The 26,811-nt window shown below is 38.5% G+C and overlaps 1 pseudogene; it reads left to right on the top strand.

Annotated features, from left to right (window-relative positions):
• Positions 1 to 20,894: 20,894 nt before the first annotated feature.
• The window catches only part of LOC132650759 (zinc finger protein 431-like), a 145,326-nt pseudogene continuing 139,409 nt past the window's right edge, over positions 20,895 to 26,811 (top strand).

Genomic DNA, 26,811 nt, shown 5'->3' with positions numbered 1-26,811 from the left:
ATTTTGTTTTTCTTGCATTGGTGATTAAGTAAAGCAACTCATTTTCTGGGGTGTAGGGGTAGATACCCAGACATGGTGAATTCCTCATCTACCCCTCCCCGTTCCCCATGCTTACGTCCTTTAGCACTTTGGGGAGCACATTGATAGAGGTTCCCCACCCATTCAAACCACAATCAAACATGTGCTTTCTAATATTTTCTAATAAAATTCTTTTAGTTGCCAGTATGAGACCTTGACTAAAAAAGAATTGGCTTCATTCTCAGGTGACAATCTCATAAGTACAGCCAGGCTAATAAGTGACATATCAAGGTGCTCAGGTGGGTATTCTGTGTACAGTGCTAGTACACAGGCTCAGACCCAGGAGCTCAGTGGAGCCAAGCCTTCCCTATTTGAGTTCGGTTCACTTCCTTGTTGAAGCCACCTATGGGTAAAAAAAAAAAAAAGACGTTTGTGGGATTGGGATTGTAGCTCAGTTGATAAGTGGTGAAGCAGAAGAATCAGAAATTCAAGGTCATCTTATAGCTGTTTAGTTTAAGGCCAGGCTGGGCTACAGAGGACCCTAACCAAATAATAATAATAATAATAATAATAATAATAATAATAATAACTACAATACGTTTCAGCTAAGAGCATTATTTGGCGGTCATTGTTCCAAGCCAGAGCTATCCTCAGGTCACCGACCTTCCTCATAGAGATAGCAAGGAGGCAACAAGGTCCAGCCCAGCAATATTTTCTTTACACAGACCCCTCTCCAACCGAGCCTTCCTAGCCAAATATGTGGAAATATGTGTTCCCACTGATGACCAGAGGTGCCCCAGCTTGTAGTGTTGGGAACATGGGGAAGGTAAAGTCACAATGGAGCACAGCTGTTTGATCGCCAGCCCACTGAGACCATCACAAGCAAACAAAATCACAAAAGTACAACAAAGGAAAAAATGTACTGGGTATAATGTGCTCAGAGTATGGAAGAAGAAAATACCAAAACTCAAAACAGTGGCCTGTCTCTCTATGGGCCCTCTATCCTGTTCCATTAGTGGTGACCCACCCCCAAATCAGGCTCCACCCAACTACACCCGAGTTTGGAATGGTGACCTGCATTCAGCCAGACCAGAGAATGGAGCAGCAACATATCTGTTGATCTCTGTCTACCAGACCACAGGCCAAAGCACCAGACAAACTCTGCCAGACCAGAGACCACAGCAGCAGGAAATCTCTCCGAGATCAGAGTCCAGAGCAGGGGACACGCTCTGCCAAACCCGAGGCCAGAGTAGTGGATAAGATCTGCCAGACCAGAGACCAGAAAACATTGGCAGAGGTGCCAAGCTTGGGTCTCTACATACTGTATCAATCCCTTGCCACCTCCTTGCCACTCTCACTGGAACTTATGAAGCATGGCTTAAGCCTCCCTGAAATGGGAAAGAATCAGGTCTAGGGGGATAGAAGGATTTTGTCCCATGTCCTCAGTCAGTCCCAGAGACAAAAAAAAAAATGCAGTGAGAGTCAAAACAGTTAAACAAGACACAGACTAGATCCCATTGCTTGTGAAGCAGAAAAATACACAGAGCCAGACAGCAGATCCCACCACTCCTGCAGTGGAAAAATGAAAGTAGGATATCAGTGAATCCCTGATGCAGGAGTTACCTGCATTGTCCTTGTCCAAAGATCCAGAGATCACAGAAAACTGGGTACTCTACCACCCTTTACAGATAGGGGCACATTCATCCTCTCTGAGGTCCAGAGAACACAGAAAAGTGGATGCTCAACTCCCTTTACATATGTGTCCCTTCAAGGGGGGGTCTGGAATGTCTTCCAGGCTCCCTGTGGCCCACAGTTGTCCAGAGCATCAGCTCTAACCTTTCTGACCACATAGATGCATTTTGCCCCATGGCCCGAAAAAAGAAACTAGAGAAACACAGAGACAGACACAGACAGATACAGACAGAGTGCTCAATTACTGGCTGTTGTTCAGTTCCTTGTGCCCGGGGTGTTTGGGAGTCTTGAGGATCCAATATGAGACCCCACATGTTATGCGCAGATCTTAGGGTCCCCAAAGATCATCAGGAGCTGGACCACATATGTAAGAGCAAAGAATTTTATTTGGGCTTAAGCTTGGTCTCTCCAACATCACCAACAGAGTGGATCAGAGAGCAGAATCCTGAGCAGCTGCATGGCAGGGTTTTGACTGGGGTTTTAGGAAGGACCAGGAAGTTCCAGTTTAACAGTTACAGGATTGGGTGACATTCAGCAATGGCAAGCTTTTTATAAAGTGATTGGCTAGCTAACATAACTAACATTGAGCAAGCTATCTCTAGGCCTCAGGAATGTTAGGTATTTTCTGTGTCACTGAATGTTCTACTACAAGGTTGGTAGGGTGCTCAGCACATATATCCCACTTTAAGATACTTTTCCATCCTTGTGGTTATCCTCAGACTGTTCCTTGGGTAAGGAATCTTACAACATGCCCCAATTCCTGGTGACCTAATGGTAGAGTCACTAGTCTGGTGACCTTTAAGTGACCTTTTAAGGCCTAGTTCTTGGTGTCCTTTGGGAGGTGTCAGATAGGTTCTCTCAGTTCTAAAAGATCCATTTGCATTTTGTGGGGGTTGTAAATGATATGTCCTGTGTCAGAGAGCACTCCAATATCAAGCTGTGATATAGAAGAGTAGAACTGATGATGTAAAGGATTTACTATTGCTGAGAAACTAGTGGTCCCGTTAGAATTTAGCTGAAGGAAAGCTGCCTGTAAAATACTTCACAGATAAGTAGTATGCTAACCAGGCCTGTTAGAGATTAGGATCCTGGATTATGTAGAAATGTGGCAGGGTGAGGTTTTTTAATTTGTAATTTTCCAACGTGTATTTATTAATTCGTGAATGTGAATGAAAACAGACCAGATTGGTGGCTGTTCAATTTGGGTCAGGTTGCTTGATCCAGTGAATATTGAATTTCAAATTAAGCGACTGTCCTATGCCCATATGTCCAATCCTTATTGACACAGTAATGTCAATTCAAATTTGAGACACAGGCTATTGGCTAAAGCTGTTTCTGTCAGGTTACAGGTCTTAGCAGCTAATATTGTACACAGGGGCAAGGTCAAATAGTATCTTATTAATTGCTTTCCCTCTATAAGAGAATGACCTGTGTTTTTCAAAGTCAGTATACCTATGTGTTTTGTTTTTGTTTTTGTTTTTTGTTTTTTTTTTCAACTAAGAGGTTAACAGCACTGGCTGCTCTTCCAGAAGTCAAAAGTTCAATAAACCACTGATAAACCACATGGTGGTGACTCACAACATCTATAATGAGATCTGGTGTTCTTTTCTGGCATGCAAGTATACATGCATGCAGTACACTGTACACGTAATAAATGAATATTTAAAATAGTCAGTTGTTGGTATTATTACATTTTGTTTTGTTGATGCATCATTGCTCTAGTCTCTTATTAGTTAATATTCTCTGATAATCCCCAGTCATGAAGAATTTCATTTCTTTTCTCTAGTCTTTGACATTTGTTTTTGTTTAAAGCAATGACTCCTGTAGATAAGCCTTTCACATGTTTTGTAGTTTACATTTTATTTGAACACTGAATGCTACCTCTAATGTCCAGTGCTTAGAACATAGTTCTGCAACTCTTTTCAGGTGTACCCTGACTGGTCAGTGTGAAGTAAAGAAGACCAGTGAATGAGTGTCCATTGACTTTCCTAGTTTGTTTGTTTGTTTGTTTTTGGAGGTGGTAATTACAACTAAAGAGGGACCTGTGTAAGAACTGAGTTCACTGACCTACTTTGAAGCTTTAGTTACAACACAAGAAGGGAGGTGGAGGAGGGAAGATGGCAATGAGTCAGGTAATCAACTTTAGACAGTAAAAGTGAAAACTGTACATTTGGAGGGATTCATATACAGTGAAATCAAGAATATGGATTAGGAGCTGAGCTTGTTTCTGGAAAGCAAATTTCTATAGTTGAACTATAGATCTGGAGAAACTCATGTGGTAATTCCTAACAGGAATGTCCCCTCTGTCCCTGTTTGAAAATGCACAACCTGAGAGGAAAAAAAAGGTTTGAGTAATAATTGATGTGCCCTAATACATACCTGAAGTACCTGAAGAATATTGGACCATAAGGCCATTTTCAACTTTTAAAAATAATTTTTGAGATTATAATGAAATCATTTCATCCTTCTCTCTTCTCTCTACTCTTACATCTCAAATGCTGGGATGAATCGTTAAGGAGGCTACTTAACAATCAAAGCAGACGTGGTTGTCAGGTTCTCCCAGCATCCCTCAGTCCTCACCTGTTATAAAGTATGGGTGTCATACACAGATCTCTAGCCCAGGAGTTGAGTTGCCCTCCTCCCAGCTGTCCTTATTATGTATTCTAAATGTTTTGGTTACTTGGTCTTTTTCATTTGTCGTTTATCCTCCTGGCCCTTTGTTCAGGCTCTCCACTTCTCTTTCTCCTCTCTTCTCACATAGCTCAGGGTCACGTCAACTCTAGACTGTCCCAGATTTCCCTGTGTCTGACTATGTTCTCTCGTCTATCTATAATAAACTTTCTACTCCAACATACGTAGGAACAGCCACATCCTTTTTGTTTTATATCTCATTTTCATTGAGCTCCCATTAACTACTCCTTTCTTTCAAATTCATGGCCATTTGTTTCTTTATTGGTTGTTACTCTTTGGCTTTGACTGAAGTTTGGCTGATGGACTTCCCAACTATGAGGTAGAGATGAATTCACTGGACACTGAGTGTGTAACATAAATTACCTGTATCTTGGAAAATGAACAGGTGCCCTGGGAGAGTGGAAGATTGAATTTTAAATCATTTCCAAGATGAGGGTGTTGGAGGATATTTGATCCCAGGGTGATCCCTGAGATTGTGAACTGTAAAAACCCGTGCTTTGTTTGGTGTGGGTGAGCCCTAACACAAATCTTAATTCCAAGAATTTACAATTTATTGTAAACAGGTGATTGTGGTATGGTTCCGTCAGCCCTAGAACATGCCTTTAATTCAAAAGCTCTCTGTGCACAGGATTTAATAGTGTTAATTCTAGGTCAAGAGGCAAAGCAAGAAACCAGCTGACAGATATTAAAGAGTAAGTGGAACTTTCAGCTGAAATATATTTAAGACAGAGGGTAAAAGTGGAAGGAGTTTTAGCTTTGTAGATTTTGGGCTTTTTGAACTTTGAGCTAGAAGCCTTTGGCCTTGGGTTCCTTTAGCCTATCCTCCCTGAGCTGTCATCTGAACTGGTGAGCTTTTGGGGCTTTTTCCTCTTAGAGGTGAGGTGAATAGCAGGGTCAGATGGATGCTTTCTTTGCCTCTCTGCACTAGCAGGTTTTAAAATCGAATAATTGGGATTTTCTTTCTTTTATAACAACACTAGGTTTCTGTGTGCCCATAGGGTTTAGGACAAAGCTAGAATGCCTCTGCTATCTGCATCATTTGATCTTTGATCCACTGGTAGAGGAGCTACTACTGTCCTGAGACTCAGCTCTATTGTTCAAGATAATGATGTACTCTGGGGAGGGCTAACAATCAGGAGCAACAGTGGGAGGTAGTTTATGGGTTTGTTCTGGGATTTTCCTCTAAAGAGCTGTGAGACCAGACCATGTCATGCTGAGTGTGGGGCCATTGTCCCCAGGCCAGGAAGAGCAGGCTGCTGAGCTATCACAGCCTGTTCTGCTTTGAAAGAGATGGACTGTGGTTCAGACTGTGGTTCAGGCTGTGGTTCTGTTGGTCTCCATGTGGTGATCTCGGCAGAGACCCTTGGCCTTCAACCCTTCTTGAGTGTCCAGAGAAGTGAGGACTTTGTGGCCTGGGCAGAAGAAAGTTGTGGTGCTTATAATATCACTTTCTAGTGTGCACACACATGCATTGGTTTTGCAGTGGACAGATTGGAAAACTGAAGGTCTCATTTCTAGAAATGATGAATGTTGTATTCCACATACAGCTTTGAGTAACAAATTTTACAAATAGTTTTGAAACTGGAAGAAAATAGGTGGTGGTGCTCATCTTTCAGGAATACTTGATTATGTTTTTTTTTTTAACTTTCAACTACCACCAGTCACAATGGCATGCTTTAGAGAAATTCAATTCCAGGGTACAAAATGAATTTCTGAGATGCAGAATTTTTTTCAGGTGTGCCTGGTTTTAGGTAAGTGGATAGGGCAGATTCCACATCTTGTGACATAATCCATGCATCAGAAAACATATTAAATTATTCTCCAACATTGCTTTGTGTGTAACTTTTGGCAAGGGCTGGGATGTGCCTGAACCCACCAGGGAACATGAGGGACTGCAAGCCATAGCTTATCTTTATGATCAACTCCATTTTCCACTTCCAGAGCAAAAGGGCTCTCTGGACAGGAGGTTAGTAGTAGATGGAGGGTTAGAAATATAACAGTTTAGGTGTCACTTTGAGTTTGTCTTGTGTGATTTGTGAAATCTGTGTTTATTTGATTTTTATTAAAAAAACAATCAAAGTTATCTCTGGTCCAGTGCACATTTTTCATGTTAGAGTTTCCTTAGGTCTTTTCATGTAAACTTGGCTATATTTTAGGCTTATGTTTTTGGCTTTTTCTCTCACCCCTTCATTCTTTCACAAACACTGTACACGTTCTTAATTATTGAAGTTTGTGGTAAGTACAGAAGTCACATAATGCCAGAAGATTATGAGATTCATGACAATAGAATCATCCCTCATTTTTCTGTTTTCCTCTGTTTCTTACCAGGTGACTTTTCTGATATGAGATAGAGATTTTGGATTGTTCCTTAGCAATCACATAAAGACAATTTGCACTATGTCTGTAGAAGGCAGAAGAGACAACATGAAGGTGAGTGATACCAGTTGGACAGTTTATTCTTTCCTTTTGACAATTTCTTTTGGTGATCTGTCATTTTCTTCAGAAGTTTCATGTGTCCAGTTGTCTCCATATTCATTAGTTGGAAGATTTTATTCTCCTGAAAAGATTAAATCAAAACCCTGCCCCATCCCTAATTCAGGGGAGAGGGTCCTACCTTTTTAGGCATGTTATATCTTTTATAGGGCAAAATGGTTTTTTGGAAATAGAAAAAGTATAATATCTCAATTAAAGTTAAAAGATCTTTGAAAGTTTATAAATATACCTTAAAGTGTATTTATTTCTAGATAATAAAGTGCATTCACTTTGATTTTCAGCCTGTCTTTTACATGTAGCTTTTAAATGAAATCAATGTAAATCATATGTGCCTGCCTCTGCTTCCCAGGTGGTATGTAAAAGGCATGTGCCTCCCAAATGCTGGGATTAAGGCTGTGAACCACCAACACCCTGTCATTGTAACTCCTGAATTCAGAAAACAAATAATTAATAGTGAACTGCTTGTCTCTGCTGGGATTAAAGGCACTGTCTGTCACTACACTGCTCAAAAATTTTATATTCACTCCAAATTATTCCATCTCAAACAAGTTTATAACTTTGAATTTACTTAAAACATTTAAACCTCTTAACTGTTTTTCATATGAAACAACAAAAGTATCCTTTTTATTTAAGAAGAAAAAACTAGTCTTTATAAGTTTGTGTGGACTCAATGACCAAGCTGTCTGATGAACAGTTACCTCTGCTTATTCAGGGGATCTCCACTATTCAAATCTAATCATTATCAATTTTGATAGGATCCACCATTCCTTTCCCGTGGAGACATTTAGTTTTACCTGTGAAGACACAGTTCAACAGTTTCTCATTGTCTACTCCTTTTAGTTTTGTTTACTTCTTTTTGTTGTACAGTATTTAGGTGTGCTGTTAAGTTGCTAGTAAGAGATCTTGCAGATTTTTTTTTCTAAATGTACTTAGTGCTATGAACTGTCTTCTGGTCAACATTTCTATTGTGTACTATGAGTTTTGATATGTTATATATTCATTTCATGGAATTATTGCAAGTTTCTTATATCTTTTGATACTTCCACTGTTCAAGTATATCATCAGTTTTGGAGAACAATGTATGAGTTGCTGAGAAGATGGAACAATCTTTTGTGCTTGGGTGGATGTTCTGTAAACATCATTTGGGTATATTTAGTTTTTTGATGTTAGTTAGCTGGAGCATTTCTCTGTTTAGTTTGGTCAGGAGTGTCCATTGGTGAGAGTGATATATTGAAGTCTTCCTCTATTGGTTTATGAGGGCCAGGATGTGATGCAAGCTGCAGAAGTGTTTCTTTTATAACTTGGGTGCTCTTAGGTTGGGGGCATAGATGTTAAGTGTTGAAATGTTATATTGCTGGATGTTTTATTTTAATATGTCATGTCATTTGCCATCTTTTGATTAGTTTTTTTTTTTGGAAACTGTTTCGTTACATATTAAAATTTCTATACAAGCTTGATACTCTAGTCCATTTATTTAGAATATCTTTTTCCAACCCTTTACCTTGAGATAATGTCTATCTTGATGTGAAGCTTTGTTTGTTGTACTTAGAAGAAGGGTGGATTCTATTTTATCATCAATTTTGTGAGTCTGTGTCTTTTTATTGGTGAATTTGGGTTGATGTTATTAAGAAATATCATTGAACAGTGATTGTTATTTTTGTGGTGGTGGTGGTTTTAGCACCTTGAGTGGGGCTGTATTTATAGATACATATTATTTAAAATTGACCTTTTTATGGAACATCTTATTTTCCCCATTTGGTGATTGAAACTTTCTGGGCATGGTTAGTAATTCGTATTGTATTGTATTGGCTTCTGCAGTTTTTTAGAGTCAGAAGCACTCTGTCTAAGCCCTTCATCTTCTAGCATTTTTACTGAGAATACAGGATTAATTCCAAGAGATCTGCCTTTTTTGTTTTTTGGTTGGTTTTTGTTTGTTTTGGTTTGTCGGATTGGTTGATAGTTTGGTTTGTTTGTTTTCAGTTGCAGCTTTTCATATTCTTTCTTCATTCTGTATATTTAGAGTTTTGATTATTCTCTGGTAAGAGGACTTTCTTTTCTGATCCAGTATCTTTGGTATTTTGTATGCTTCTTGTGCTTTGATAGACATCTTCTTCTTTAGGTTAAGAAATTTTTCTTGTATGATTTTGTTGAAAATGTCTTCTGGACCTTTGATCTCATCCTTCTTCTTCTAATCTGATTATCAGCATGTTGTGTGTTGTCATAATGTCCCAGAGTTCCTGGATGTTTCCTGAAAGTCTGTATGTAGACAGGCTGGTTTTGAACTTCTAGCTCTAACTCCAGTCGAGTGTTGGGCTTAAATGTAGGCCAACATGCCTGGCATCAACATCACCATCATTGGCTGCTGAGCATGGAATATATGGTTTTAGGTATTTATTTTGTTTTGTTTTGTATATGTAAGCATAGGCTATTGTGTTGATTTTCATCAACATCATGCATTTGAAATTTGGCAGGGAGTATACTTAATTTCTTAGGATGGCATTTAATGATGACACTAACACTATCTGAGCTTTCTGAGTCATTGAATTGTGGGTTTGTGACACTCTCCTTACCTGTTGTATTTTGTTTTTTTTTTAATTTTATTTGTTTGTTTTATTCCCATTTAATTCACTTTTAATTTAAATTTTTTTTTTTTTTAATTTATTCTCTGACATGAACTCGAGTCTTTGATTACCTCCTCCTGAGTGTTGCAGTCTTGCAATGCCACAGAGGAAGATGATGCAGCCATCCTTGATGAGACCTGATAAGCTAGAAGGGAAGGAATTCCTCCCCAATTAGGAGACTAGAGAAAGGGCATAGGGGCAGAAGAAGGAGGGTCGGTGGGCCTGGGAGGAGATGAGGGAGGGGGCAATGGCAAGGATACAAAGTGAACACATTGCAATAAATAAATTGATTAAATTAAAAAATAATTTATCCACTAAACATCCCAATTGTAATCTTCTCCCTTGACTCTTCCTTGTCTCACCCTCCATTCTTCTTTCCTCCTTATCCCACTTCCTATATCTCAGATACAGTGAACCTTCCTCTGCTACCATCTGAACCCAGCCTATCAAGTCTCACTACAACTTCCTGCATCCTCTTCCTCTGTGGCATAGCAATGCCCCCTCCACCAAGGGGAAATGATCAAATAGCAGACAACAGAGTCCATGTCAAAGCCAGCACCTTCTCCCCTTACTATGGATCGAACATGGAGACTGAGCTGCCTATCAGCTACATCTGAGCAGGGGTCTGGTTCCTCTTCATGAATGGTCTTTGGTGGGTCCATCAATCTCTGCAAGTCCCCATGGGCCCAGATTTGTTGTCCTTGTTGGTCTTCTTATGGAGGTCCTGCCAGCTCTGGGTCTTTCTACATTCTACTCTCCCACTCTTTCCTATGATTCCCTGTACTCTACCCAAAGTTTGGCTGTGAATCTTAGCATCTGTTTCGAACCCCTAATGGGCAGAGTCTTTTGGAGGATATGTATGTTAGGCTCTCATACTCTTCCCTCTCCTCAGTCACTTCTGGTGTTGATTCTCTTTCCACTTTTGCATAAGAATTGAGCATCTTTCATAGGGTCCTCCTTTTTATTTAGCTCCTTTAGGTCTGTAGATTGTAGTATGTTTATCCAATATTATGGCCATTATCCATTTACAAATGAGCATATACCATGCATGTCTTTCTGGTTTTGGAATAACTCACTTAGGATGATCATTTCTAGTTCCATCTACTTGCCTGAAAATTTTATAGTTTCCTTTATTTTTTAAATACCCGAGGTGCATTCCATTGTGTAAATGTACTACAATTTCTGTAAAACAATGGTTTGGTTGAGAGACATGTAGTTTGTTTCCCTGTTATGGCTATTATGAATAGAGATGCTATGAACACAGTTGAGCAAATATCTTTGTTGAATGGTGGATCATCTTTTTGATATATGCCCAGGAATGGTAGAGCTGGGTCTTGAAGTAACACTATTTCCAATTGTCTGAGAAAGCATCGGATTGATTTTTATAGTGGTTGTATAAGTTTGCACTCTCACCAGCAATGGAGGAGTGTTCCTCTTTCTCCACATTCTCACTAGCTTGCTGTCACTTCAGGTTTTGACCTTAATCATGAGGGGTTTAAAATGGAATGTCATTTTCATTTCCATGATTACTACAGATATTGAGCATTTAATGTCCACCATTTGATATTTCTCTGTGGAGAAATCTCTGTATAGTTCTTTACCCCAGTTTTAAATTGGATTATTTGGATTATTGGAGTTTAATTTCTTCAGCTCTTTATATATATTGTTTATTAGCTCTTTCTGTTGTATGTAGGGTTGGTGAAGATCTTTTGCCAGGCTGTAGGCTGTCATTTTGTTCTGTTGACAGAGTTCTTTGCTTCATAGAAGCTTTTTGTTTCATGAGATCCTATTCCTTAATTCTTGATCTCAGAGCCAGTGTTCTTGGTGTTCTGTTGAGGAATTTATTATCTATGCCAACGAGATCAAGACTCTTTCCCACTTTTTCTTCTAACAGATTTAGTGTATCTGGTTTTATGTTGAGCTCTTTGAACAACTTGGACTGTAGTTTGATGTGGGGTGATAAATATGGATCTATTTTCATTTTTCTACATGTAGACTTCCAGTTAGACCAGCACCATTTGTTGAAGATGCTGTCCTTTTTCCATTGCATGGTTTTGGCTTCTTTGTCAAAAATCAAGTGTCGATAGGTGTGTGGGTTTATTTATGACTCGTCACTTCAATTCCATTCATCCACCATTCTGATTTTATTTCAGTACCGTGCATTTTTTTATTACTATTGATTTATAGTAGAGCTTCAGATCAGGGATGGTGATAGCTACTGAAGATCTGCTATAGTACAGGAGTGTTTTAGCTATTCTGGCTTTTTTATTTATCCATATGAAGCTGAGAATTGTTTTTTTCAAGTTCCTTAAGGAATTGTGTTGATATTTTGATGGGAATATTATTTAATCTATAGATTGTTTTTGGTATGATAGCAATTTTTACTATGTTGATCCTACTGACCCATGAGCATGAGAGATATTTCTCTCTTCTGGTATCTTTTTCAATTTCTTTCTTCAGAGGCTTAAAGTTGTTTATTTTTTTTTCGTGCAGGTTTTTCACTTGCTTGTTGAGGATAACTCCAAGATACATTATGTTGTTTTGTTTTTTCCTACCTATTGTGAAGGGTGTTGTTCTCCTAATTCTTTCTCAGTACATTTGTCTTTTGCATACAGAAGTGCTACTGATTTTTTTTTTAGTTAACTTCATATCCAACCACTTTGATAAAGTGTTATTCAACTGTAGGAGTTTCCTACAGTAGAATATTTGGGGTCACTTTTATATACTGTCATATATGTGAATAGCAATACTTTGACTTCTTCCTTATCAATTTGTATCCCCTTGATCACCTTTAGTTGTCTTATTGCCCTAGATAGGACTTTGAGTACTGTACTGAAGAGATTTGGAGAGAGTGTGTGGCCTTGTCTTGTCCCTGAGTTCAGTGGAATTGATTTAACTTTCTTTTCATTTAGTTTGATGTTAGCTATAGGACTGCTGTATATTGTTTTTATTATTTTTAGATCTGTGCCTCTGTCCCCAGTCACTCCAAGACTTTAAACAAGAATAACTGTTGGATATTGTCAAATGCTTTTTTGGCTTCTAAGGAAATGATCCTGTGCTATTTTTTTTTCAATTTGTTTATATGATGGATTAAGATTCCATATATTGGACCATCCCTGCATGCCTGGAATGAAGCCTACTTGGTCATGTTGGATGATATTTTTGGTATGTTCTTGGATTTGGTTTGTGGTTAATTTATTGAGTATTTTTGCATCATTGTTCATAAAAGAGATTGGTCTGAAGATTTCTTTCTCTTTTGGGGTCTTTTAGGATTTATCAAGGTAACTGTGGTCTTACAAAAGGAGTTTGGTCATGCTGTGTCCATTTCTATTTTGTGGAATAATTTGAAGAATATCGGTTTTCACTCTTCATTGAAGTTCTTGTAGCATTCTGCTATGAAATCATCTTGCCCTTGGCTCTTTTTATGGAAGGATTTTGATAGCTGCTTCTATTTTTTTAGGCAGTATAAGTCTCTTTAATATCTTTACCTGATTTTTATTCAACTTTGGTAAGTGGAATCTAACAAGAGAATTGTATATTTCATTTAGATTTTTCAAATTTTGTGGCATATAGGCTTTTGACATAAGAGCTAATGGTTCTTCAGATTTTCTCAGTGTCTGTTATTTCTCTGTCTTCCTTTCAGACATTGTTGATTTGGATAGTGTCTTTCTGCCATTTACTTAGTTTGGCTAAGAGTTTGTCTATATATTTGATTTTCTCAAAGAAGTAGCTCTTGGTTTTGTTGATTTTTTTAAATTATTTTCTTTGTTTCTAATTTATTGATTTCAGCCCTGATGTTGGTTATTCCTAGTGGTCTACTCCTGTTGGGTGTGTTTGCTTCTTTTTTTTTTCTAGGGCTTTCAGGTGTGCCATTAAGTTGCTTGTATGGGATGTCTCCAATAGCTTATGAAGGCCTTTAGTGATATTAAAAGTCCTCTTAGGACTGCTTTCATTGCATCCAATGAGATTAGGTATGATGTGCATTCATTTTCATTGAACTGTAGGAAGTTCTTTCTTTATTTCTTCCCTCACCTAGATTTCATTGAGTAGGGAGTTGTTCAGTTCCCACGTGTGTGTAGGCTTTTTATTATTTCTGTTATTGTTGAGGTTCATCTTTAGTCCATCATGGTCTGATAATGTACAAGATATCATTTCAGTCTTGTTGTATCTTTTGAGGCCTGGTTTGTGACCTACTGTATGGTCAGTTTTGGAGAAGGGTCCATGAGGTGCTAAAAGAAGATAGATTCTTTTCTTTTTGGGTTTAAAAATTCTCTAGATATCTGTTAGGTCCATTTGATTCATGACATCCATTAGTGTCATTATCTCTCAGTTTAAGTTCTTTTCTATTGCTCTGTCCCTTGATAATAGTGACATGTTGACTTCTCCCACTATTAATGTACGGTGATTGATATGTTCTTTAAGTTTTATTAATGTTTCTTTTACAAATGTGGGTGTCCTTGTATTTGGGGCATTGTTGCTCAGAATACAGATGCCATCTTGGTGGAATTTTCCTTTCATGAGTATGAAGTAGTCTTCCTCATTATTTATTTATTTATTTATTTATTTATTTATTTATTTATTTATATTTAGGAGCAATAACTGACATCAGGCAATATTTTCATAGTTTGAAACTATGTGTAACAGCATAGTTTTTAAAAAAAAATCTTTCAACATTTTATTGTGTTCTTTTTACATTTTTATTAATAACAGTTTATTCACTTTGTATCCCCCCTGTACCTCCCTTCCTCCTCCCCTTCCAATCCCACCCTCCATCTTTCCCACCCCTGGTCCTTTCCCAGTCCACTGATAAGGGAGGTCCTCCTCCCCTTCACTCTGATCCTAGTCTATCAGGTCTCATTAGGAGTGGCTGCATTGTCTTCTTCTGTGGCCTGGCAAGGCTGATTCCCCCTCAATGGGAGGTGATCAAAATCAAAAAGCAGGCCAATGAGTTCCTGTCAGAGACAGTGCCTGTCCCCATTACTATGAAGCCCACTTGAATACTGAACTGCCATAGGCTACCTTTTGTGCAGGGGTTTCAGGCCATCTCCATGAGTGGTCCTTGGCTGGCGTATTAGTTTCACAAAAGACCTCTGTGCCCAGAATTTTTGGAACAGTTACTGTCCTTGTGGAGCTCCTGTCCTCTCCAGGTTTACTATCTCGCAGTTCTTCCATAAGATTCCCTGCACTCTGCCCAAAGTTTGGCAATGAGTCTCAGCATCTGCCTTGACACCCTTCTGGGTTAGAGCCTTTCAAAGGCCCTCTGTGGTAGGCTCCTGTCCTGTTCCTTTGTTCTCCATCATCTGATGTCCATCCTCTTTGCCTTTTTGCATGGGGTTTGAGCATCTTAACCAGCATACTTCCTGATTGACTTCCTTAGGTGTACAGATTTTAGTATTTTTATCCTATATATTATATTCTATATCCACTTATGAGTGAGTATATACCCTGTGAGTCTTTCTGCTTCTGGGATACCACACTCAGCATGATCTTTTCCACTTCCCACCATTTACCTGCAAGTTTCATGTTTTCCTTGTTTTTCATTGCTGAGTTATATTCCATAGTATAGATATACCACAATTTCTGTATCCATTTCTCAACTGAGGGCCATCTCTGCTGTTTCCAGCTTCTGGCTATTACAAATAAAGCTATTACAAACATAGCTGAGTAGATGTCCTTGTTGTATACTTGAGCGCCTTTTGGATATATGCTTAGGAGTGGTATAGCTGGATCTTGAGGAGGCGCTATTCCTAATTGTCTGAGAAAGTGTCAGGTTGATTTGTAAAGTGGTTGTATAAGTTTACATTCCCACCAGCAATGAAGGAGGGTTCCCCTTTCTCCAAATCCTATCCAGCATGAGTTGTCACTTAAGTTATTCTTCTTAGTCATTTTGATGGGTGTAAGGTGAAATCTCAGGGTGGTTTTGATTTGCATTTCGCTGATGACTAAGAATGTTGAACATTTCTTTAACTGTTTCTCTGCCATTCTATATTCCTCTATTGAGAATTCTCTGTTTTGCTTTGTACCCCATTTTTTAATTTGCGTTACTTGATTTGTTGCTGTTTAACTTCTTGAATTCTTTATAAATACTGGATATTAACCCTCTGTCAGATATAGGGTTAGTGAAGATCCTTTCCCAATCTGTAGGCAGGAGTTTTGTTTTGAAAACAGTTTCCTTTGACTTATAGAAGATTTTCAGTTTCATGAGGTCCCATTTATTGATTGTTGCTCTTAGAGTCTGCACTGTTGGTGTTCTGTTCAGGAAGTTGTAGCCTGTGCAAATGAGTTCAAGGCTCTTCCTCACTTTTTCTTCTAACAGGGTTAGTATGTCTGGTTTTATACTATACTGAGGTCTTTGATCCACCTGAACTTTAGTTTTGTGCAGAGTGGTAATTATGGATCTATTTTCATTTTCCTACATGTAGACATCCAGTTAGACCAGCACCTTTTGTTGAAGATGCTATCTTTTTTCCGTTGTATGGTTTTGGCATCTTTGTAAAAATCAGGAGTCCATAGTGTGTGGGTGTATTTCTGGGACTTCTATCCAATTCCTTTGATCCACTAGTTAGTGTCTATGCAAGTACCATGCAGTTTTTATTACTTTTGCTCTAGAGTACAGCTTGAGATCAGGGATGGAGATACCTCCAGAAGATCTTTTATTATGGAAGATTGTTTTAGCAATTCTGGGTTTCTTGTTATTCCATATGAAGTTGGGAATTTTTCTTTCAAGGTCTGTAAAGATTTGTGTTGGTAATTTGATGGGAATTACATTAAATCTGTAGATTGAATTTGGTAAGAGGACCATTTTTACTATGTTTATCCTGCCAAGCCATGAGCATGGGAGATCTTTCCATCTTCTGATATCTTCTATTTCTTTCTTTAGAGACTTGAAATTTTTTCATACAAGTCTTTGACTTGCTTGGTTAGGGTCACACCAAGGTACTTTATGTCCTTTTTGACTATTGTGAAGGGTGTTGTTTACCTAATTTCTTTCTCAGCACTTTTGTCATTTGTATACAAAAGGGCTACTGATTTTTTGAGTTGATTTTGTATCCAGCCACATTGCTGAAAGTATTTGTCAGCTTTAGGGGTTCCCTGGTAGAATTTTGGGGGTCACTCAGGTATACTCTCATATCATCTACAAATAGTGATACTTTGACTTCTTCTTTTCCCATTTGTATCCCCTTAATCTTCTTTAATTGTCTTATTACTCTAGCAAGGACTTCGAGAACTATGTTGAAGAGATATGGAGAGAGGGGGCAGCCTTGCCTTGTCCCTGAATTCAGTGGGATTGTTTTAAGTTTCTCTCCATTCAGTTTGATGTTGGCTATATGTTTTCTGTATATTGCCTTTACTATGTTTATTTTTCTTTCAGTTTGTTAATATGGTGGATCATATCGATAGATTTTTGCATATTGAACCACCCCTGAATACCTGGCCTGAAGCCTGCTTGGTTGTAGTGGATGATATCTTTGATGTATTTTTGTATTGGGTTTGCAAAGTATTTTGTTGAGTATTTTTGCATCAATGCTCATAAGAGTGATTGGCCTGAAATTGTCTTTATGCTGGAGTATCCAGGGCTGCTTGCTCCTGAATAACTGGGTTCTGGAGATGCCATATTGTTTGTCTTTTGTTGGTTGAGCTTTTACACTGGCCTCTACCCATTGGTATATCTTAGGTGTTGGGTGTTAGTTTCTGGTACTTCCTGGAATCCTGTGGTGGGTCGAATCCCCTTGGCAGAAAGATTTTTCCCAAAGGAGCTCTCCTCCGTTTTTTAGGTATGGTCAATGAATGGCAGGTGTTTTTTCAAGAATTGCCACAGCTCATCTCAGGCATACAGACCTGAGTAGTAATTGTTGCCTTTGTTAGTAAAGGGGGCTATCCTCTCACCCAGAGAAGTTCTGGAGACAGCTGCCCTGCTGCTGGGTTTCTTGCTGTAAATTTAGTGAGCTGCTGCTGTAACCTGGGTGCCTTCTGGTTTGGTCAGTTTAGTTAGGGAAAACTGGTTGTCCTTTGGAGCAGTATCTGGGGGTTGATCTCAAGGAACCCAGGCTTCTGTAGGTTTGAGTTTGGAGCTCTATACCACAGTAGCCAAGTGGTAATCAGTGGCAGGTGAGCACCACTTTCATGTATACAGCAGGAGGCTAGAGTATGGATCCTGTGGATAACCAGAAAGTTTTCTGGAGCTAGGTGTCCTGAGGTAGGGCCATATATTTTCCCCACCTTAGGGTTTTCTCCCAATATGAAGACTCAGTCTGTGGTGTTTGACGTGGTGTGTAGAATGCATAGGCACTTGCCAATGATGGCTCCAAGCTGGTGACTGGGAAAGAAGCTGAGAACTTTTCCAAAAATGTTCCTGTGTATGGTGGATGTAGTGTGTGTGTGGAGAGTTGGCTGAGTTCTCTAAGCTGGGCCCTGCTGTTTCCCTGCCTGTGGGGTTTTCTCCAGACAGGAAAACCCAGCCTCTAGTGTCCGGGGGCACACAATTCTGTGATGGAGAGTAGGGCATATAAGCCTAGCAGCTGGAGGCACACTCAGGCCTGGCGGCTGTGCACCCACCGGTCTGCAGAACCTTTCCAGGGATAAAATGGGTGACCTGAGGTCAGTCCTGCTTTCTTCCCTGTTATTTTTTTCCTAGACTGGGGCTCCCAGTCTATGGTGCCCTGGAGAACATAATTTAGTCTGGAAAGTTTATCAGGACAGAAAGGTGTATCCTGGGACCCGGGATATCTTCCGGGTTCTTGCTGAGTGACTTGAGAGTGGACCTGACTGACTCCCACACCGTGGAGTTTCCTCTCACCTGGGAAACAGGATCTCTGTTGTTTTAGGGCCCAGAGTTCAGTCTTTTAGTTGCTGTACCAACATTGCTGTCCTACTCCTCAGACCCAATGTCCTTCTGGCACCACCATCTTGGATTCCCCCCTTCCTCATCCCTTTCAATTAATTTTGGTTGAAAGTCTATTTTATTAGATATTAGAATAGCTACTCCTGCTTGCTTCTTGGGTCCATTTGCCTGAAAACCTTATTCCTGCTGCAACATCCCAGGAACTTTCCCAGAGATTAGCTGGGTGCTCTGAGGTTGGACCCGATTGTTTACCTCATCATTGGTTTTCTTCTTACATTTGAAACACAGTCAGTTGGGACCCACAGATCCAACTCTTGGACGCCATGCAGTCTCTGCTACCCAGCTTATCAGACACAGTATGCAATCAGCCCAACCATCTGGGATCTATTTTTTTTACAGTTTTTTTTCTTTATTTTTTTTTATCAGTTACATTTTATTAACTCTGTATCTCAGCCGTGTCCCGATCCCTCATTCCCTCCCAGTCTCTCCCTCCCTCCCTCATCTCCACCGTGTCGCTTTCCAAGTTCACTGATAGGGGGGACCTCCTCCCCATTCATCTGATCCTGTTTTATCAGGTATCTTCAGGACTGGCTACAAAGCCCTCCTCTGTGGCCTAACAGGACTGCTCCTCCCTTCGGGGGTGGGGAGACCAAAGAGAAAAAAGATAATCAATTGAGCGGACATGGGGTAAGATGATCAATCCTCATTTAGAAAGACAGATGGGATGTGCATTGAACGTATGACAGGAGTCTACTGAGCACATCTAAAAGACTCTAACTAGCAGTGTTTTCAAAGCAAAGACTCATGACCAAACCTTTGGCAGAGTACAGGGAATCATAAGAAAGAAGGGGAGTTAGTCTGATGGGGAAAGGATAGGAGCTCCACAAGGACCAAATATATCTGGGATCTATTTTTAATTTTTACTGAATATGAGTATTTTGATTGTATGCATGAATATGCACCTCTTGCGTGCCTAATCCTCACAGTAGTCTGAAGATGTCTTCAGAACTCATGAACTTATAGCAATTGATAGTAGTGGGTCCCAGGTAATCACTGACAATTGAGCCCAATTATTTGAAAAAGCAGCAAGAACTCCTCACTGCTGAGCCATCTGTCCTGTTTTATGTTGCTTATTTATGATCAGCATTTACATTTACATGTTAATATTTTCATCTTTCTATTTTTAGGTGTTTAAACATGCATTCCCTTTTAGTAAGATATCATTGAAGTTACAGTTTAAGCTGGGGCAGTGCAATTTCTGGAGAATAAATATACAACAGGAGTGAATGTATAATTCCTTGTAGGAGCTTCAGTAAAGACCTCTGAGTTCTTTCAATATTTTGTGTTTGTTTGATTGACTTTTAGAGGAGGCTCTGTCTTACTCTATAGGTCTGGCTGTCCTAGAACTTTTTGAATAGATAATGCTGACATCCAGTTCAATAAGATACAGCTGCGTCTGCCTCCTGAGTGATGGAATTGAAGGCATGACAGAATACACCCAGCTTGTCCACCATTTTTTGTAGTTAATAACTGTTAATAAATTTCTCTGATCTGTACTTAGTATTGATCATCTGTTAATTTCTCTCTCTGTGTGTCTCTGTCTCTATGTCTGTGTCTCTCTATTTCAAACCCTTCTCTCTGTTTGTCTTTGTCCACATTAATTGCCATGTCTATTCCAAAGCTATATCCTCTTCAAAAAGTTCATATATGATACAGTTAAAACTTGTTATTCCGTTTTCTTCTAAAATGACTTAGTGATAACATTAATACTTCTTTTTCAATAGAATGTTTTAATCTTTATTTTTAATCTATAGACTACATTATTTAGTAAGGAGAATATACAAAACAATGATCAAAGAATAATCATGTGTTCTATTCCTTTTCTTTTGTCTGGTCACTCAGAAATATGGTGCTATTGGCTATGATTGTTGTTGCTTGCCACTCACATTATTTTTATCCATGTATTCACTGTAGTCCACTTTCCCTTCCACAAATATATGAGTCCCCCTCTTCACATACTGATATGCCACATCCCTGAGCCCTGGTCAAAACAATATTCAGTACCATGTTGTCTTTTGACTGATGTTACCCATCTGTTCAGTGTCCCCTGATCAACACATCTCATTTGTTGCTATATAAAATATCATGACTGTGTTTTGTCCTTCCACCTTTCTCATGACAGGGTCCTGACCTACTCACCCAAGTAACTGAAAATGATTCATAGATTGCTCAAGTACCCAACTAATGGCTACTTTATATTCATGTCTTACAAACTGATGAAACACAGGTTTTTGAAGCACGCCTTTGTTTTTTGTTTGTTTGTTTGTTTTTGTTTTTTTTTTCAATCTAACCTTTAGGCTTTTTCATCTCCCCTACTTCACATCATGCACAGCACCCAACTGTATAACATTCGCACTTCTGTGTCAGAAAATAAATGGAAGAAGCAGTAGAATTATATGATTATATTGACAATGACGTATAAATTATATTGTTGCCACTGTTTCTGTTGTACAAATGTATGGCTATTTTAGAATTCAGTGACCTTCAATGATGTGCATGTGAAATTCAGCCAAGAAGAGTGGGCCTTGCTGGAACCTTCCCAGAAGCAACTCTACAAAGATGTGATGCTAGAGACCTGTGAAAACTTCACTGCTATAGGTAAGACTGCAATTTTTCTTTCACTTTTAAAATAAAGAGACAACTCTTACTTTGTTATTGATCCTCTTCTGTAATTCCAATTGAGAATGAGGAGGAATGTGGTAAATAAATCAGGCATGATTCTAAGGGTCACAGAAGATAATGATTTATGTTTTGCCTTAATAATAACATGTTATTTCCAATAATATATATTTTCTCGTACTATATTTTAGGCTACAATTGGGATGACCATAATATTGAAGAACATTTTCAAAGTTCTACAAGTAATAAAAGGTAACATTATGTGCACACTCATACAGCTATGAATCTTAAATTTTAATGTGTCCTGGAAGTTTTGGTGTTTTTTGTTTGTTTGTTTATTGGCTGCTTTTTATTTTCTGTTTTTGAAATAGATTTTTTCTGGGTATCTGTGACTTTCTTAAACTTGCTTGTTAGACCAGCCTGACCTCAAAATAACAAGCAAGATATGCCTGCTTCTGCCTCCACAAGTGCTGGGATTGAAGGCATGTACCAGCACACATGGCTGTGTCCTGGAAGTTTTAAAGAAAAGCAACAGTGTAAAAACAGCACTGCTTTACGTGTACTCATGATCATTAAAATCTCATAATTTCATGTACTTCAATGTCAGGTATCTGATTTGTGTTTACAAGGCACTCTCCTAAGATAGAAGAAAATAAAATAATATTGTAACAAAAATACCATTTGAATCATATGGACATTACAGCTACTGACTTGAACTGCCAATCTGTTTAGTCTCATTCTATCTACTCAGATATTGTAAGAGGTATGCACACTGAATTGGTGATCAGTATGTGTCCAAAACCTTCTAATAAGCAAAAATTTCATAGTAGAACCAGTGTTACTCATTTTCGTGCAGTAACTTTGTAAAGTTTAGTGAAAGAAGCAGCTTATGAGAATCAAGAATATTGTTGTGGAGAAACCTTAATCCCTATATGACATGTCTATGATGAACAAAAAACAAACTGTGTTAATTCAATGTTGGAATCTTTATTATTTTTGTAAATTAAACTGGTATATCATATGTCAAAATGATTCTAAGACACATGTGCATAGGGATATTGAAAGAAGCAGTGTCCCTGTCTTTCTCCAAGAACAATTGATTTGGTAGTAGTCCCCACTGTGAGTAAATTTTCTGAATGTGATAAATGATTACTGTTAATTGGTTTTGCAACTTCACTGAGAATTTATCAGCAAACTCATATTGCTGAAAATACCTATGAATACTAGGAATTTGGAACTTCTGCTTTTCCTGGCTCACTTTGTAAATGAAGTATCATTCATAGAGTACAAAAATTTGTGAATGGGATTGCTCTGGTAAAACTCTGAATTCTTAAATACTCTTCATATATAGGAGAAAACCTCTTATAGAAAAATGATGCTATAAAAGTGATCCACATAACAAATTCTCTTACCATCACAGGGATCTTCAAAAATACCCATAATGAAGGGGAATACCGTGAATGTAAATAATGTGACAAAACTTTTAAATTTGATTCTTCTTTACCATTAGACCAAATTATGAAATCAATTCATATAGATAAATATATTTATTAGTGTAATGAAATGACGGTGGTAAATCTTTCACATGTGCCAATTTTCTTTGCAGGCATGAAAGCAGTCATACTGGAGAGAAACCCTTTAAATGCACTCTATGTGGGAAAACCTTCCCGTATATCACTGTTCTTATATGGCATAAAAGAACACACACTGGAGAGAAGCCTTACAAATGTAATCAATGTGGTAAAGCCTTTGCAAAAAGCAGTCAGCTCATACGGCATAAAAGAACACATGCTGGAGAGAAACATTATGAATGTAATGAGTGTGGCAAAGCCTTTGCAGAAAACAGTACTCTCTTAAGCCATAAAAGAACACACACTGGAGAGAAACCTTATGAATGTAACCAATGTGGTAAAGCCTTTGCACAAAACAGTCATCTCATAAGCCATAAAAGAACACACACTGGAGAGAAACCTTATGAATGTAATGAGTGTGGCAAAGCCTTTGCAGAAAACAGTACTCTCTTAAGCCATAAAAGAACACACACTGGAGAGAAACCTTATGAATGTAACCAGTGTGGTAAAGCCTTTGCACAAAACAGTCATCTCATAAGCCATAAAAGAACACACACTGGAGAGAAACCATATGAATGTAATGAGTGTGGTAAAGCCTTTGCAAAAAACAGTCATCTCATGAGCCATAAAAGAACACACACTGAGAGAAACCTTATGAATGTAATGAGTGTGGCAAAGCCTTTGCAAAAAACAGTCATCTCATAAGCCATAAAAGAACACATACTGGAGAGAAACCTTATGAATGTAACCAGTATGGAAAAGCCTTTGCACAAAACAGTACTCTCTTAAGCCATAAAAGAACACATAGCAAAGAGAAACCTTATGAATGTAACCAGTGTGGTAAAGCCTTTGCAGAAAACAGTCATCTCATAAGACATAAAAGAACACATACTGGAAAGAAACCTTATGAATATACCCAACCTGATAAAGCCTTTGCACAGCAGAGTAGTCTCCGAAAACAGGAAAAGACACACAGTGGAGAGAAGCCTTGTGAGGGTAATTAGTGTGATAAAGCCTTTGCATGTAACAATCATCTCCTAAGACAACAGCACATTCTGGAGGGAAACCATATGAATATAACTATGTGGCAAAGCCTTTGCATATAAAATCTCCTAATACATAAAATAACACATACTGCAAAGATGTCTGACTGTAACCAATGTGAAAAAAACTTTTGGACTTCAGAATCATCTTCACACTCATGAAAGAAATCCTAATGGACAGAAAGCCTGTGAGTGCTTTAAACATGGTGAAAGGGAAAGGGGATAGGGGCAATAGAAACGGAGGGTAGTCATGGGGCAGAGAAGGGAGGGGGATTACTATTGGAATTTAAAGTAAATAAACTTATTTTTAAAAAGAATACAATGAATGGTGAATATCAATTACATGCAAAAGTATTATATAATAAGGTATTTACGGAAGACTTATTGATAATCCTGATTCTCAACATTTACTGTTTTCAATTGCCTCAGTTTACACAAGAAACTTTTAGTCCAGTGGATGACTATGTAGGGAATGGTGAATTAACACCAGCCAGGAAGTTCTCTGAGAGTATCACAAAAGTGGTAGCCTGTAGAAGTTTCTTTGTGTGCACATACCCATTGTTCCAGGGGTTTTATTGAAAACCATCACAACCCAGACTGAAGTTTGAGATGTGAGGGAGGAGGCTTTCTCTTCTATGTATGACCCTGCTGCTGGCCTAGTTGTATAACCATGTCAAGGATGAGTTTTCTCTGCCTGACATCATCTGGAGAGTGTCTTTACACATAGATGCCATCAATCAAGTTTGATACATGGCCTTTGACACAGATCCCTGATAACTCTCCCCTCCCTTCAAATATAGGATAATTAGGTTCCATGTTCTTGTTCACATGATAGGAATGTGCTTTTTAATGCAAATCAAGCATCCTTGAAGTGCCCAGTTTTAAACAATTATCTACACCTATCCTTAGAGCATCCCAGTCACTCCCCAAGGGGTACATACCCTCTGTTTTCTGGAATTAAAGTTTAACTTACTTTATGAGGTGGTTCCCAGAGTGTTCTGATCACTGTTATGCTTGTGGGTCTTCCAAGCTTTATACCTCATCTTCTGGCCCCTCCTTCCTTTCTGGGCTGGTGAGAAACAGCCTCCAGGCAGCAAGAAAACCACGTTCTTGGAAATGCTTCTGATAAAATGTTTTACATTTCATAGCATTTCAAATTTCATGTGTTTCTGGATATGAGATGGTAAATAAAACAGTGTCTTTGGGATGGGACTCTTTGAAATGAGTTATACCTAGTGTTGATTTCACTAAAAGCTTGCAGGCAAGCTTCATGGTATGAAATCTTCTGAGTTGAGCACAGTGGCCTATGGAGGAGAAATAAGAGCAGAAATTTTATTTTCCTGTTTTTAATAGCTGAGTAGTGTTCTGATAATGTATGGGTAGATGGCAGAGGAGGGGAACTTCTCTTTTCAGTGGACTAAGGAAAAAGGATTGGGGGAAAGAGGGAAGGAGGGTGGGACCAGTAGGAGTTGAGGGAGTAGCCTTTAATAGGGATATATAATGAATAAATTGTGAAAAAATAACAATGATTAATAAAATAAAAATGAAGTAGAAAAACAAAACTTATAAGCAAAATTCGAGTCCAGTCTGGGTACCCACCCTCCATCAAAGAAAAGAAAGAAGATATAAAGAAAGAAAACAATTAGAAAGATATAAAGAAAGAAAAAATATTTTCTTGTATCTGTTGAGACTTTCTTCCTTGTGAGCTCATTTTTTAATCATTGCCTAATGGAGAACATGCTGCTCTCTCTGAAGTTTATATTTCCATAAACATAGGTTTCATACCTGGAACAAATGGCAGAGGTTCATATTTAACATATCAAAACAGACATAGCTGCTAATTTTCTCCCAGCAATCCCTAAGTCCTTCCATGTTATATGGTCCTCCAGGCTGGCATAGTGCACCCAATACCCTGAATTCTTCCCAGGGCCTGAGCTAAACTCATTTCTCACTTCCCCATATGTAGGCAAACTATTTTGGCTTCCTGGTCCTGTTGATAGCCATGCAAGAGTAACAGCAAAACATCTGTAGCACTCGTGGAATGTGGCTCCCCCGTTAGCATAGTCATGATGAGTTTGTCTTGGAGAAGCATAACCCCAAGAACTGCTTATACTGAGGACTTTGTGCTGTTGTGGAACATAGCTCTATTTGATGCCATTATGATGCCCATATTCCTCATTTGGTATCTGTTGTTATGCCCCCATTTTCATTTCTTATGTTGCTGATTTGCGTGTTTTCTCTCTGGCTTTTAGTTAGTTTGGCTAAGGGTTTGTCTACCTTGTTGATTTTCTCAAAGAATCAGCTCTTGTTCCCATTGATTGTTTGAATTGTTTTCTTTGTTTCTAATTCATTGATTTCTTAGTTTGAATATTTCCAATCATCTACTCCACTTGGGTGTGTCTGCTTAAGTTGAAGTCACGCCATAATTCTTCCTGACATTTAAAAGGAGCTACAATAATCCTTCCTAAACTATCAAGAAAAGAGAAGATAAGAAAAAAGGAAAAGAAACAGAAGGAACCCTTTGAAACTCTTTCTAGAAATCCAGCATTGCTGTCATAAGCAATCCAGTAAAACACAAAAAACAACAACAAAAGAAAACTACAGGCCAAAACTGTTGATAAAAATAGACTTTCAACCAAAGTTAAACAAAAAAGATAAGGAGGGAGTGCTGGAGAGATGTCTCAGAGGTTAAGAACTGACTGACTGCTCTTCGAAAGGTCCTGAGTTCAATTCCCAGCAACCATATTTTGACTCACAACCATCTATAATGAGATCTGGTGTTCTCTTCTGGTGTGCAGGTGTACATGCTGGCAGAATAATGTACACATAATAAATAAATAAATAAATCTTAAAAAAGAAATTAAAAAAAGATAAGGAGGGACAATTCATTCTCATCAAAGGAAAATTCCACCAGGAGGACATCACAGTCCTGAACATCTATGCCCCAAATATAAGAGCACCTGCTTTTGTAAATAAAAACATGATTAAATCTTAAATCACACATCCCAACACCTTAATAGTGGGAGACTTCAACACTCCACTTTCATCAAGGGACAGATCATCTAGACAAAAGCTAAATAGGGAGAAATGACACTTACAGAGCAAATTTACTGAAGCAAATAGACCTAATGTCTACAGAACTTTTCAACCAAACACAATGG

This window comes from Meriones unguiculatus (genome assembly GCF_030254825.1).
Source record: "Meriones unguiculatus strain TT.TT164.6M chromosome 13 unlocalized genomic scaffold, Bangor_MerUng_6.1 Chr13_unordered_Scaffold_33, whole genome shotgun sequence".
Lineage (NCBI taxonomy): Eukaryota > Metazoa > Chordata > Mammalia > Rodentia > Muridae > Meriones > Meriones unguiculatus.
The sequence above is the reverse complement of the archived record's forward strand: the minus strand, read 5'-3'. Positions and strand labels throughout refer to the sequence as shown.